The 12,892-nt window shown below is 43.8% G+C and overlaps 1 protein-coding gene across 2 annotated transcripts in view; it reads left to right on the top strand.

The window, feature by feature from the left end:
• The window catches only part of CPM (carboxypeptidase M), a 108,099-nt gene that overhangs the window by 61,961 nt on the left and 33,246 nt on the right, over window positions 1-12,892 (top strand). The window lies entirely within an intron of this gene.

The raw sequence follows: 12,892 nt of genomic DNA, 5'->3' as shown, positions 1-12,892 counted from the left end.
CTGAAGCATCGTTACCACCCAAAGCACATACATAGTTTACACTAGGACTATGATCCACTCTTGGTGTGATACATTCTAGGGGTTTGGACAAATGCGTGATGACATGTATCTAGGACAGTTCCCCTGCCTTTTGTTGGCATTGACCGATTCATATTGAACAAATTTTATGTCATTGGTTGATTTCTAATGAACCGTTTCCTTGTCTACACACTCTTGGCTTGCCCTCTTACAGTGATGAGTTGGAGTCTCTCCACGACAGAACCAGACTGGAAATTCTTATCATGCTTTCCAGTCTCATTAACATTGAGATAGTCAAAATCTATGTGATATCCTCAATAATTTTGGAAACAGGCCATGCAAGAAAATGTTGTGGAAGATGTGTTTATGGTTAATGATTCAACACAGTTAACAGAGGTGACCTGGCTTCCTGCCCTGCCCTCATGGCAACATGCGGCTTCCCAGTTCAGCACTGTTCTCTGCTATTAGAGCCTGGGAATTCTGAATGAGATTCAGTCCTTGGAGTTGAGAAGGTAATTTACCTGATGCTTGGTGGTGTGAATGTTTGTGACAGTTTTCATGCTAATACATTCTGAAGGACATGTTCTCTCAAAATAGCCCCTTCCACCTTCTGAATCCACACTTCAGTTTTCTTTTTAACTTCAGTGAGTGTTGGTCTATTTGACCTGATGTGCAGATCTTCTGGCGCATACATTTCTGCTGTCTCTTGGCATAACAAGTTGGCAGTCTATCCGTATGTTATGTGCATTGTTTATATCCAAAATTTGTCTTTAATTGGTCTGATACTACATCATTTGCTAGAGCCAGTAGTTTGTCATCAGCCAATCTGTACACCTGAGGCCCTCAAACAAACACATGCTTACAGTGTTTCTGGCACTATTTTTAAAGCTTGTAAGAATTAAATGAGACAGCACAACAACCCCACGAGGGTAAGTACTGTTAATCCCACAATGTGGATGAGGAAACTGACTCATTTAGAGGGATTAAGCAATTTGTCCAATACCACATGGCTAGTAAATGACAGAGCTGGGCTTTAGCCCTGACACTGACTGTGGAACCTGCACGTTTCATCACTATGTCAGATGCCCTGAAGAGGATACTGCATATCATCTCATCTCACATGCTGTGTTCAGGCAGATGATGTGCTGCTCAAATACTGGTTTTGATGTCTTTAGTAAACTACTGATCTATTTTTGAGATTTAAATCTCAAAACAGTGGTACCAGTGAGAAGTGGTCCACCTTTGTTAATTCACCAAATGTCCCGGTTAGGGAAACTAATTTTGGTAACTTCAAAGCCTCTCCTGCTGTTGGGAGCTGAGCATCCTTCACTGTGGACTCTCACTTGCTTCACTTTAGAATGAGAGCTTTTTAGGGTAAAACTCAGGAAATAGGATGAATGCAAGAAAAGCCTTTCTTCTCCAGAGTAGCTTATGGGGAAACTAGTAAATTAATTGCCATTATTCCTTGCCACTAAAGGATGGGTTATTATGGTAGCAATAAATAGACAATAGGGCTGTGCAGACCTCCAACAAACTGTCTTTTCTGGGGTCAAAAGGGATCTGAATTAACCTCTTCTTAAATTACAGCTCTGTGACACCTGCAGGCACTCATAACAAATAAGAACACTAGGCCAGGCACAGTGGCTCTTGCCCGTAATCCTAACACATTGGGAGGCTGAGGTGGGTGGGTCGCATGAGCTCAGGGTTTTGAGACCAGCCTAGACAACATGGCAAAACCCCGTCTCTAAAAAAAAATACAAAAATTAGGCAGGCATAGTGGCTCATGCTTGTAGTCCCAGTTACTCAGGAGGCTAAGGTGGGAGATTGACTTGAGCCCTGGGAGGTCGAGGCTATAGTGAGCCATGATTGCACCACTGCATTCCTGCCTGGCTGACAGAGTGTGACCAATAGGGCAGGAAGAAACAAAACCTCAACGCTGAACCAGAATGTCCCTGACATACTGTAAAAAAGAGAAACCTCAAATGGACAATAAATGTATAGTGCTAGTTGTAATTATTGTGCCTTTTTTTTTTTTTTTGAAATGGAGTCTTGCCCTGTTGCCCAGGCTGGAGTACAATGGCGCAGTCTCCACTCACTGCAATATCTGCCTCCCAGATTCAAGCGATTCTCCTGCCCCAGCCTCCTGAGCAGCTGGGATTACAGGCACACATCACCATGCCTGGCTAATTTTTTGTATCTTTAGTAGAGATGGTGTTTCACCATATTGGCCAGGCTGGTCTCGAACTCCTGACCTTGTGATCCGCCCACCTTGGCCAAGAAATCTCTTTAAGTATTCATTTGTACTTTAACATAATGCTTGATCTCGCTCTTATTATAGCTGAATTGCCCTCCAAAAAGATAATCTGATTATGTTTGACCTGTTCCCCAAGGGACCAAAAAGGGAAGTTCTCAGCTTTTTATAGTATGAGGCCCCTAGAGGTTTTCACTTTGGGGATTTAAAAACAAGTTTCCTGTATCTATATGAAGGGGGGGGAAAAAACCCTAGAGGGGAACATAGAAAAATTATAATGATTGGGGCATGATAATTATGTCCAGTTTTTAAAACTCCATTCTTAAAAATGTCTTATAATTTATAGGTTAAAAATTAAAATGTTTAGAGGAAGCGGGACAGGTTTATGAGCCTCTGACCTGGGAATGGAGTGGGAGGAATAGAGAAGGTGGAGTTGCAAGAGGAGAACGGCAGAGGAATTTCCTACAGTCTTCCTGTTTTTGTTGATGGTTAGTGATTAATGAGACAAGTTGTTCTGTTTCTCTGGGAGTCTTGACTGTCTTGAAGGAAAAGAAAGAAAATGTATTGCAACCCAATGCAGCTTCAGATTTTTCCTTTTTTTTTTTTCAATTAAAAAAGCAACTATCCCTAATTTAGGAACTGAAATTCCCAAACCTCCCCATTCACCTATTCGGGAAGAAATGAAATGGAACTTAACATCTACATTTCTTGGGTATAATATCAAAACTTTAATGCCATGGAGATGAATGTGTAAGCAAATGAAACTGTATCTTCCCATAATGTTGGAAGAATCTAACTTGAAGTCAGACATTTGGTTTGGATCTTGGCACTTTCTTGTATGGAGGTATTCCAGGAAGGTCCATCGACTCTTGATTTGATCTAGAAAATTGGGTTCTTTCCAGAGCCCACCCAAGATGGCACCTCATAGACTAGCCACAGACTTTTCCATCAATACTGGAAAACAGTTTCCTCTAATCTCTGGACCAGGGGTGACTCGGACTCCAAGTGAACTTCCTCAGGTTTGTTTGTTAATTTATCCAATCATCCATTGACTCAGCAAACATTTATCAATCATTTGCTAAGTATACGCCAGACACTACATTAGGATTTTGCAAACACCGAGATACATAATCCTTTGCTTGCAGGAAAACCTTTGGTTTCAATAAGTGATAGGAGAGGGGTTGCAGGGGTACAATCTATGAAAGTTCAAAGGAAGCATCTAACTTAGGGTGGTAGGGGATGGGGCTGAGCAGAAGGATCAGGAAGCTTTTAGCTGAGCCTTGAAAAGGCAAGGGGAGGTTGGCTGCTTTGATGGGGTGGGCTAAGGACAATCTGTGCAGAAGAAAGTGCAGGTATTAAAGGTGTCAAGGCAGGGAGTTACCTCCTTTGGGAACTACACTTAATGAAGAATGGCTAGGGCCTGGTATATGGGATTGGGGTGGGAAACCCAAGGCAGGAAGAAGACAGATCCCAAGGGAGTCATTGAAGGAAAAGCAGTTAGAGCCATGGGATCCAGTTCATATTTGATCAATCACCCAAACAAAGGAAAGTTTACTCAACAACATGCTTTCATTTGGACTTCATTTTGTCAAAGCGTGAAAGTGATGTCAGAAATATAAATGAGTGTCTTGACTGCGCACCACCACATCCAGCTAATTTTTGTACTTTTGGCAGAGAACTCCTGACCTCAAATGATCCACCTGCCTCGGCCCCCCAAAGTGCTGGGATTACAGGTGTGAGCCACCTTGTCTGGCCTAAAACACATTTTCTAAGCTTTCTTTCCTTCTGGGTCACCTCCACAAAATTTTATGGTTCTGGAACCCCTATCTGAAAAAGCACAGGTATCAGTATTAAGTATAATGAACATTCACTAGAGGGAAAGTCATTTTGGTTTGGGTTGGTTATGGAAGCAGTGTCATATGAAAAGGGCTAAAAGGGCTGGACTATACTGCAGAAATAGAAGACCCACAAATTACTATGGCTTATAACAGAAAAATAAAGCTGTAGATCTCACTCATATGTCCGTTATTGAACAGTTGTGACTCTGCTCCCTGTCACCTTCCCTCCAGGACCAAAGCTGACAGAGCACCCTCTATCCAATCATTGCCTGTCTTGTGTCAGAGGGAAAGGAGATGGCAAATCACGCATTGGCTCTTACAGCTCTGTCCAGAAGTGGTACATATCATTTCTGCCCACATTTCACTGGACAGAGCAGGTCACATGATATGCCTGAGTTCGTCAGGGCTCCAGATGTTGGGCCACCAATAGTACAACCCACCACCAAGGTCTTTACTAAGAAGGTGACCTGGGCCTTGGGGAATCGCCATGATTTACCTGGTAGACACAGTAGGGGAGCAAAAGGAAAATATGATAATATTGTTATGAAATCAAGACTTAGCCACATGAAACCTTTTTTTTTTTTTTTGAGACTGAGTCTCGCTTTATCACCCAGGCTGGAGTGCAGCGGCGTGATCTTGGCTGACTGCAACCTCCACATCCCAGGTTCAAGCGATTCTCATGCCTCAGCCTCCCAAGTAGCTGGGTTACGCACACCACCATGCCCAGCTAAGTTTTGTATTTTTAGTAGAGACAGAGTTTCACCGTATTAGCCAGGCTGGTCTCAAACTCCTGACCTCAAGTGATCTGTCCTCCTTGGCCTTCCAAAGTGCTGGGATTACAGGCATGAGCCACCATGCCTGGCTGTGACACCCTTAGAAAACTAACTTCAAGGCAGAATGCTTCACAGTGACAATTCTTGGGATGCCACTTGATAGAACTATTCTAAAGAGAGAAAAACCCAGGTGAGTCAGAGCAGTCTGGGGAAACTTCTTAGAACCAGGATTCTGTGGGACTCAGAGGATTTTAAAAGGCAGAAAATCCCATGAAGTCATTTTAGGCTAAAATAACATAAAGAAGGTGGGGCTGTGCCTTGGGTACTAGGGTGCAGAAAGGAACCCGCCTCCTGCAGGCACATTTGTGGTGGCAGGTAGTGGGAAATTCAGGTGGAGGGCAGGTGATCGAGGACCCTGAATACCAGGGGAAGAATCTGGATCTGGATGTTACATGCCAATATTTATCAATAAAAAGCAGTCCTGGAGATACACCATAATTTTTGAAATGTTACAGTAGATGCTAATTGAAACCTACTATGTGCCAGGCACTGTTAGGTTAGCAGTGAACAAAACCAGCAACCGAAACAAAATGGTGAACACAACAGGCAATGCCCTTGTGGGTTACATTTCGGTTGAGACAGACACTATATGGATAAACAAATATACAATCTCAAAGAGTGAAAAAGTTGTGAAGAAAGATGACACAGGATTAGAGAGTGACTAGGGTGTATATGGTGGCAGTGGTGGTGGTGGTGCAGCCAAGGGGTGGGGTGGATGACAAGACAGCTGTGAAGACTGGTAAGCATGAGGTAGTCCCTGGTAACAACCAGCGCTCCACACCCTACCCTCAGAGTGCCATCGCAGGGTTAGCATACTCCCCTGAGTAAAGCTTCCTTGTCCAGGCGATCAGTTAGAAGAGCCAGGAATTCTGGGCCCAAAGAGGTGGGCCAGAGAGAAAAGTGCAGGGGACATAGTTCCCAGAGCCACACAGAATCCCTGGGGACTGCTGAGTCCCACAACCTCCACAAGGCCCAGGGTTATACTCACACAGCAGGTGGCCTCATTTTAGAGCCCACACCAGAATCTGTGCAACGGGAAATTCCAGTGCAGCAGAAGTCGGAGTCAAATGCCTGCCTATTTCTCGTTCCATTTTGGGATGCCTGAACAGGGAAGCCTCCCGTGTTCCTCTCGCTCCCATATTAAACTGAACTGCAAAACTCATGGTTCTAAGTAGATTTTAGAATTGACGTAGGCAGAAGAAACAGCCCAGCCCCTTCATTACTTCAGAGCAGAATAGAGCACTTACTCTTATCACAGCAGCACAAGACCCCTGGGACACCTGACTCCCTGAGACCCTTCCTTTACAGATTCCCCTGTCCATAAACAAAGTCAGGAATTCCCAGCCCGCTATGCAGAATATGACAGTTAAGCTTTACTGGGATCCTGTGGCTGACCTGGGGCGGGCTAGAGGGCATCACATCTGACAGGCTCTCAGCTTTGCAAGTTCAGAAACAGACTGGGTGTTCATGTGGACTGGACTAAACTGGAAACTCTGCAGAAACCCCAGTGCACGCCGGGTGGTTTGCCATGAAAAAAGGTGCATGTCCCAGAGACGGGGTGTGTGTGGTGCAGATGGAGTTTGTCCGTGTCTTTCCTTCCCTTGCCACTCCAGCCACCCTACTTCCTTTTTTCTTTCTTTTTTTTTTTGGTCAGTTTTTTTTTTTTTTAATTTTACTTTAAATTCTGGGATACATGTGCAGAACATGCAGGTTTGTGACATAGGTATACATGTGCCATGGGGGTTTGCTGCACCTTATCAACCCGTCATCTAGGTTTTAAGCCCCGCATGCATTAGGTATTTGTCCTAATGCTCTCCGTCCCCTTTCCCCCACCCCTCCAACAGGCCCCGGTGTGTGATGTTCCCCTCCCTGTGTCCACGTGTTCTCCTTGTTCAACTCTCACTTATGCGTGGGAACATGCCTACCCTACTTTCTTTTCAGTTTGTTATTTTGTTTGTTTTGAGACAGAGTTTTGCTCTTGTTGCCCAAGCTGAAGTGCAACGGTGCAACCTCTGCCTCCTGGGTTCAAGGGATTCTCCAGCCTCAGCCTCCCGAGTAGCTGGGATTACAGGCGTGTACCACCACGCCCAGTTAATTTTGTATTTTTAGTAGAGACGGGGTTTCGCCATGTTAGTCAGACTGGTCTCGAACTCTCAACCTCAAGTGATCCGCCTGCCTCGGCCTCCCAAAGTGCTGGGATTACAGGTGTGAGCCACCATGCCTGGCCTACCTACCCTACTTTCTTAGCCTATTTGCTGGCTAGCATTCAAACTGAGTGGAGGGAGAACACCTAACAGCCTGATCCCAGAAGTGCAGCAACTCCAGATTCCACAGTTCTGGAGCAAAGTGACTAAGGCTCACCTGTAGTCCTTAAGTGGAGAGCAATTTGGGATGTACCAGCTTATCAAACAATACCAAGGCAGCAAACAATAGCCATCACTTCTCAAACCATCCTCATCGTGCCCTTCGACTCCCTTCTTCCATTTCCAGTTCTCCCCAGAGGGGAGACAGACAATAACCTCACCAACAGAAGCCAGTACACAGCAAGCTTGCTTCACACACTCACATTTCTTTTGTTTTTCTTTGATTTTTTTTCTTCGATGTTTTCCATTTTCCACCTCTGAGGTGATTAGCGGTACAGCATAGTGGTTAAGAACACAGCAGGGACTCCATGGATAGACTACCCAGTCTTGTCCTTTGTTACAATGGTTCTTAAGCTTTCAGGCGACTGGGAATCACCTGGAGAGCTTATGAAAACACAGATTTCCAGCCGCATGAAGTGGCTCACGCCTGTCATGCCAGCACTTTGGGAGGCCTAGGTGGGCAGATCACTTGAGGTCAGGAGTTGGAGACCAGCCTGGCCAACATGGTGAAACCCCGTCTCTAGTAAAAATACAAAAATTAGTTGGCCGTGGTGGCGCACATCTGTAGTCCCAGCTACTCTGGAGACTGAGGCATGAGAGTCGTTTGAACCCAGGAAGTGGCGGCTGCAGTGAGCCGCGATTGCTCTACTGCACTCCAGCCTGGGGGAACAAAGCAACAAAGCGAGACTCTGCCTCAACAAAAAAAACACACACACACACACAGATTACTGCTCCCCAACCCCAGAGTTTCTCTTTCAGCACGTCTAGGGTGGAATGCAAGGATGTGCGGTTCTAACCAGTTCCCAGGTGATATTCATACTCTTGGTCCCGCGACCACACTTTGAGAACCTCTGCCTTATGAAGTTCCCAAGGACTGTTGAATTGTGTATGAAAGGATAACCCTATATCTACCATTTGTGGCTATTAGGGTTAAATGAGTGACTATACGTAAAATGCTTTGAGCTGTGAATAATAAAATACAAGCATAACTAGTCTGGAAACTTCACCCATGCCTTTTGTCTCTGTTTTGTTTGTTAACCTCCATTTGTTTTGTTTGTAATAAACCACTTAACCAGGTACCTCTTCCTCTCCTTCAAATACAGAGGGCGTGTGAACTTTGGAGACTGAGTGTTTAAACTGACCTAAATAATACGTGATTTTCAACTCTTCTGGGGATTCACTCATTATTTAATGTGGGTTTTGCGTGCTGTATGTGATCAACTTCTTGTGTGTGGGGTATAGTGGGAATGTGCATACGTGAAATTGATGTCAGATCTTTGGATCATTATTAGGGAAGATAAAAGGAACTCACACTACAGTGCAGCCTTACAGCAGCCTTGCCAATAGGGCTGTTATTCCCACTTACATGGAAGAAACTGAAACTCAGTTCATTGAGGAAACTCTCTCAAGCTTGGACTTAGGTCAAAGGTGACCTGTAAGGATATACAGAGAAACATGCAAGCCTGGGAAGCCAGCTGATCTATTATTCTGTGTACCAGAACTTTATGTATCAGACCAAACACACAATAAGCCTCACGAAAAACTGGAATGTGCTTCACATCACTGCGGCTTTGTCCCAGTGACTGGGCCACCCAAGGTCTCTGCTTCTCCCTAGGCATGTCCCACTGAGACTCTCCACATAGAGATAGTCTGATGGAGTTGTGACATTAACACCCAAGGTGGAATGTCCCAGTAGGGTAGCCTTGGATTCAGGTGTCTTGTTCTGTAATCAGTCGTAGCCAGGAAGAAAGCCCAGTCTTGCTCCAGGTGCAAACCACAGCAACACGATGCTGAAAGAACTGCCTGGGAACTTTTTCCCCAGAGTGGGGTTGACTTTGGCCTGTTTAGTACTTTCAGGGACATTGAGGCAGGCTTAGATCCTCAGAAGAGCACAGATTTTGGAATCAGACAGACTTGGATTTGAACCCTGGTTCTGCCACTTAAGTTTCCTCAACTATACATTGTGGCTATCACACACCTCACAGGTATTGTGACGATCAAATAACATAAAGTGCTTAGCAGAGTGCCTGGCACATAGTATCTGCACTTTTGAATGATAGGGTTTTTTTTTTTTTTTTAATTTAAAAAACTGGAAAGATAGAAAGGTGAAAATAATTACTTGGCTTTATCATCCTATCATTTAGTCTCTTATCCCTGACAGTGTGCCATTTTCAATCCTGTTGGGATGCATTCGTTATTATTATTAATTTTTTAAGAGACAGGTCTCGCTATGTCCCAGGCTGGAGTGCAGTGGTACAATCATGATTCACTGTAACCTCCAACTCCTGGGATCAAGGGATCCTTGCACCTCAGCTTCCTGAGTGTAAGGCTGTTGTATTGGTTGGAACCCCGAGAGCGCGCCAACAGACAACAGGAGGCAGTGTGGAGCAACATGCTGTTTTAATGAGCGCCTAGGTGCACGTGGCTGAAGCCTAAAATGGCGTCAGCCCCAAGTGAGGACACCCTAAAGGTTTTATAGTCTCCTGTAAACAGGAAGTGTCCTAGTCTGACGTAACTGCCATGTTGTACCCGGATGGCCTGTTTCTCGATCTTCAGGGGTTCATGTCTTCCGGCCAGGGTAGGTGTCTTCCGGCCAGGGTAGATGTCTTCCTGCTGGGTGTTTTCCTGCTTCTGCTGTCTTGCTGAGGCACGCTGCTGATGCAAGTCACCTTGCGCCTTGGAACTGGGCCTGAGAAGAGAGGAGTTATTCATCTTCTTAAGCTTTCAGGCCCTGGGGAGAATGTTACAGTGTGTAGCTAGGATTACAGACATATGCCACCACACCCAGCTAATTTTTAAAGTTTTTGTAGAGATGGCATCACACTATGTTGCCCAGGCTGGTGGTCTCAAACTCCTGGCCTCAAGTGATCCTCCCACCTCAGCCTCCCAAAGCCCTGGGATTACAGGCATGAGTCACCACACCTGGCCTCATCCGTTATTTAAGGCTTTATATGCTACGAAGCTATAGGTTTTTAATAGAAAGTCTGTTTAACATGGTTGTGATTATATAATTTTGCATTCTTTTTCCACATTATAAATATTTTAATGTTATAAATTCTGTACGTAATTTTAGTGAACGTGCTATAATTTACATAAAATTACTTACCATTGGACACCTAACAATAGAGAATTGATTGACTAAATGGTAGTGCATTCATATAATAAAATATTAGTCAGCCATTTAAAAATGTGGATTAGAAGTATATTTCTCAACATATAAACATGTTAACGATTATATGTAAAATGAAATGATTGTACCTAAATATCAACTACCTCTCAAATCTGTCTGGACGTTTTCCTACCTCAGTCTCCGCAACTTTCAAACTTTAATGAGCCTCCCAATCACCAAAGGAACTTGTTAAATGCCAGTTTCACACTTTACCCCAAGAGTTTGATTGAGGCTGGGGCTCAGGAATTGGTATTTTTACAAGGATCCCCAGTGCCTCTGATGTGGGAAAGGCACCTCACCTATTTCTGCCTGTTGAAGCTATACTTAATTTTCCAAGCTTCTCCTACTTTGTGCTGAACTCCTGTAGTATTTTGTAGCACTTGTCTGCTTTCTTGTCTTAGAGATCTTAACAAACACTTCTAAATTATAAAACTTTTCCTGATCCTCCAGGCAAACTTAGTTGTGCACTTATGTCACAGCCCCAGGATTTGTGTTAAACCCTGTGTGAGTTCCTGAACATAGATAAACTTCATTTACTTAGTGATGGAGAGAGAGGGCTGAGTACTTCAGAACTCTTTAGAACACCTGTTTTAGCAGGAACTTTTGGGAATAAAGTTAGTCTTTCTAACCTTGATTTAAAACAAAAACAAAACCTTGTTTAGATTACTTCTTACCCTGACAGTCATGTTGTGAAAAGTAAATAGTTTGTCCTTTGTGAATTTGCTCTGGTCTAGACCAGAGATAGCCAGTAAGTTGGAGAGGGCAGTTAAAGCCCTTCAAGAGGCCTGTCATTCCAAAGAATAGTGTTCTTCAGGTCAGTTGGTTGGTTTTCATTCTCAGACTGTGTCATTGGGTTGTTCAAGGTAAGATTCTCATCTTGCAGTTCACTGAGGGGCCACTCATGCTAAAATTGAGATTGAATTACTCATCAAAGTACTTCTTCATTTAGATTTTTATCAGTGTGATTTCCCTCCTTCCTTAAACAAAATAATATTGGATATCCATATCAAGTCAGGTTTATGCCATCTTCCATTATCTTTTATGTAATAGGCCAGCTTGCAGATGCATAGTTATCAATAACTATTGATAAATATTATATTGAGATGATACTTAATTTTTTCCTTGCTTGTAAGTGGACTAGATCATATTCTGTAAAATTAGTTAACACAAAAGAATTCCTCAGAAACAAACTTTAAAAGCCAGGTGTAACAGCTCACTCATGAAAAGTTCCTTGTTTCATATGAAAAAGATAACTTTGTAGAAGTAAAGCTCCAGACAACAAAGAATTGACAGGGTTGGGGAATGGAAGGTTAATGAAATTGGTTGATCAAATGCTTCTGATGGGGAACCACCAGATGTGGTAGTGTACTTGTCCGCATGGCAGACTCAGAATCACTCTTCAGAACCTTGTGTAGAGGCACCATCTGTAAAACCCTACATCCGTAAAGCTTTTCATCAGCCCCCTCCTCGGAAAAAATTACCCATTTCTTTTTTTATTCTATGCCCACAACAGTACACTACACACACATCTATGATATGTCACACTCTGGTATATGCTTGTGTGTTGCTATTCTCTGATAGATCAGAAACTCGTTGGGCATACAGCATGTGGCTTATTAAGAGACAAGCAGTTTTTGTTAGTGGGAGGAGCACTAGAATTGAAGTCAAATAGACCAGAGTTCAGTTCTTGGCTCAGGGACTCAAATCACAGCCTCTGATTGGCAGTGTGATCATAAGCCCTTTACTTAATATTTTTGAAGATCAGTTTTTTCATTTGTAAAATTTGGTTAATAATCCGTCTCAGTGGGTCATGACAAGGGATTACTTGAGACTACCTGAGCCTAGAGCAGCACACATAATATCTGCACAAAGCAAATCCTCAGTGAGCTTTCATCTCTGCCCTTTCTTGCCCAAATCACACAGAGCTAAGACTTAGACGCTTTCTTTGGGTTGTGGTTCCCAGTTCACCTGACAGGACTCACACATATCAAGGATGCTCCCAAGGGGCTGTGTCACATCATCATTTAAATACAGAATTCAGGATCTCCTACTTTAAAAACAATCTCCTTTTTTAGTCACTTTTTTTTTGAGACTGACTCTTGCTCTGTCACCCAGGCTGGAGTGCAGTGGTGCAATATTGGCTCACTGCAAGCTCCGCCTCCTGGGTTCACGCCATTCTCCTGACTCAGCCTCCCAAGTAACTGGGACTACAGGCGCCCGCCACCACGCCCAGCTAATTTTTTGTATATTTAATAGAGACGGGGTTTCACTGTGTTAGCCAGAATCGTCTTGATCTCCTGACCTGGTGGTCCTCCCGCCTCAGCCTCCCAAAGTGCTGGGATTACGGGTGTGAGCCACCGCGCCCAGCCCTGAGTTACTTTTATTGTTGTTGTTTTTTCTCTTTCCTTGTACTGTGAGTT

The sequence above is a fragment of the Colobus angolensis genome, unplaced genomic scaffold, assembly GCF_000951035.1.
Source record: "Colobus angolensis palliatus isolate OR3802 unplaced genomic scaffold, Cang.pa_1.0 Scaffold80, whole genome shotgun sequence".
NCBI lineage: Eukaryota > Metazoa > Chordata > Mammalia > Primates > Cercopithecidae > Colobus > Colobus angolensis.
This window is presented reverse-complemented; position numbering and strand designations above follow the sequence as displayed.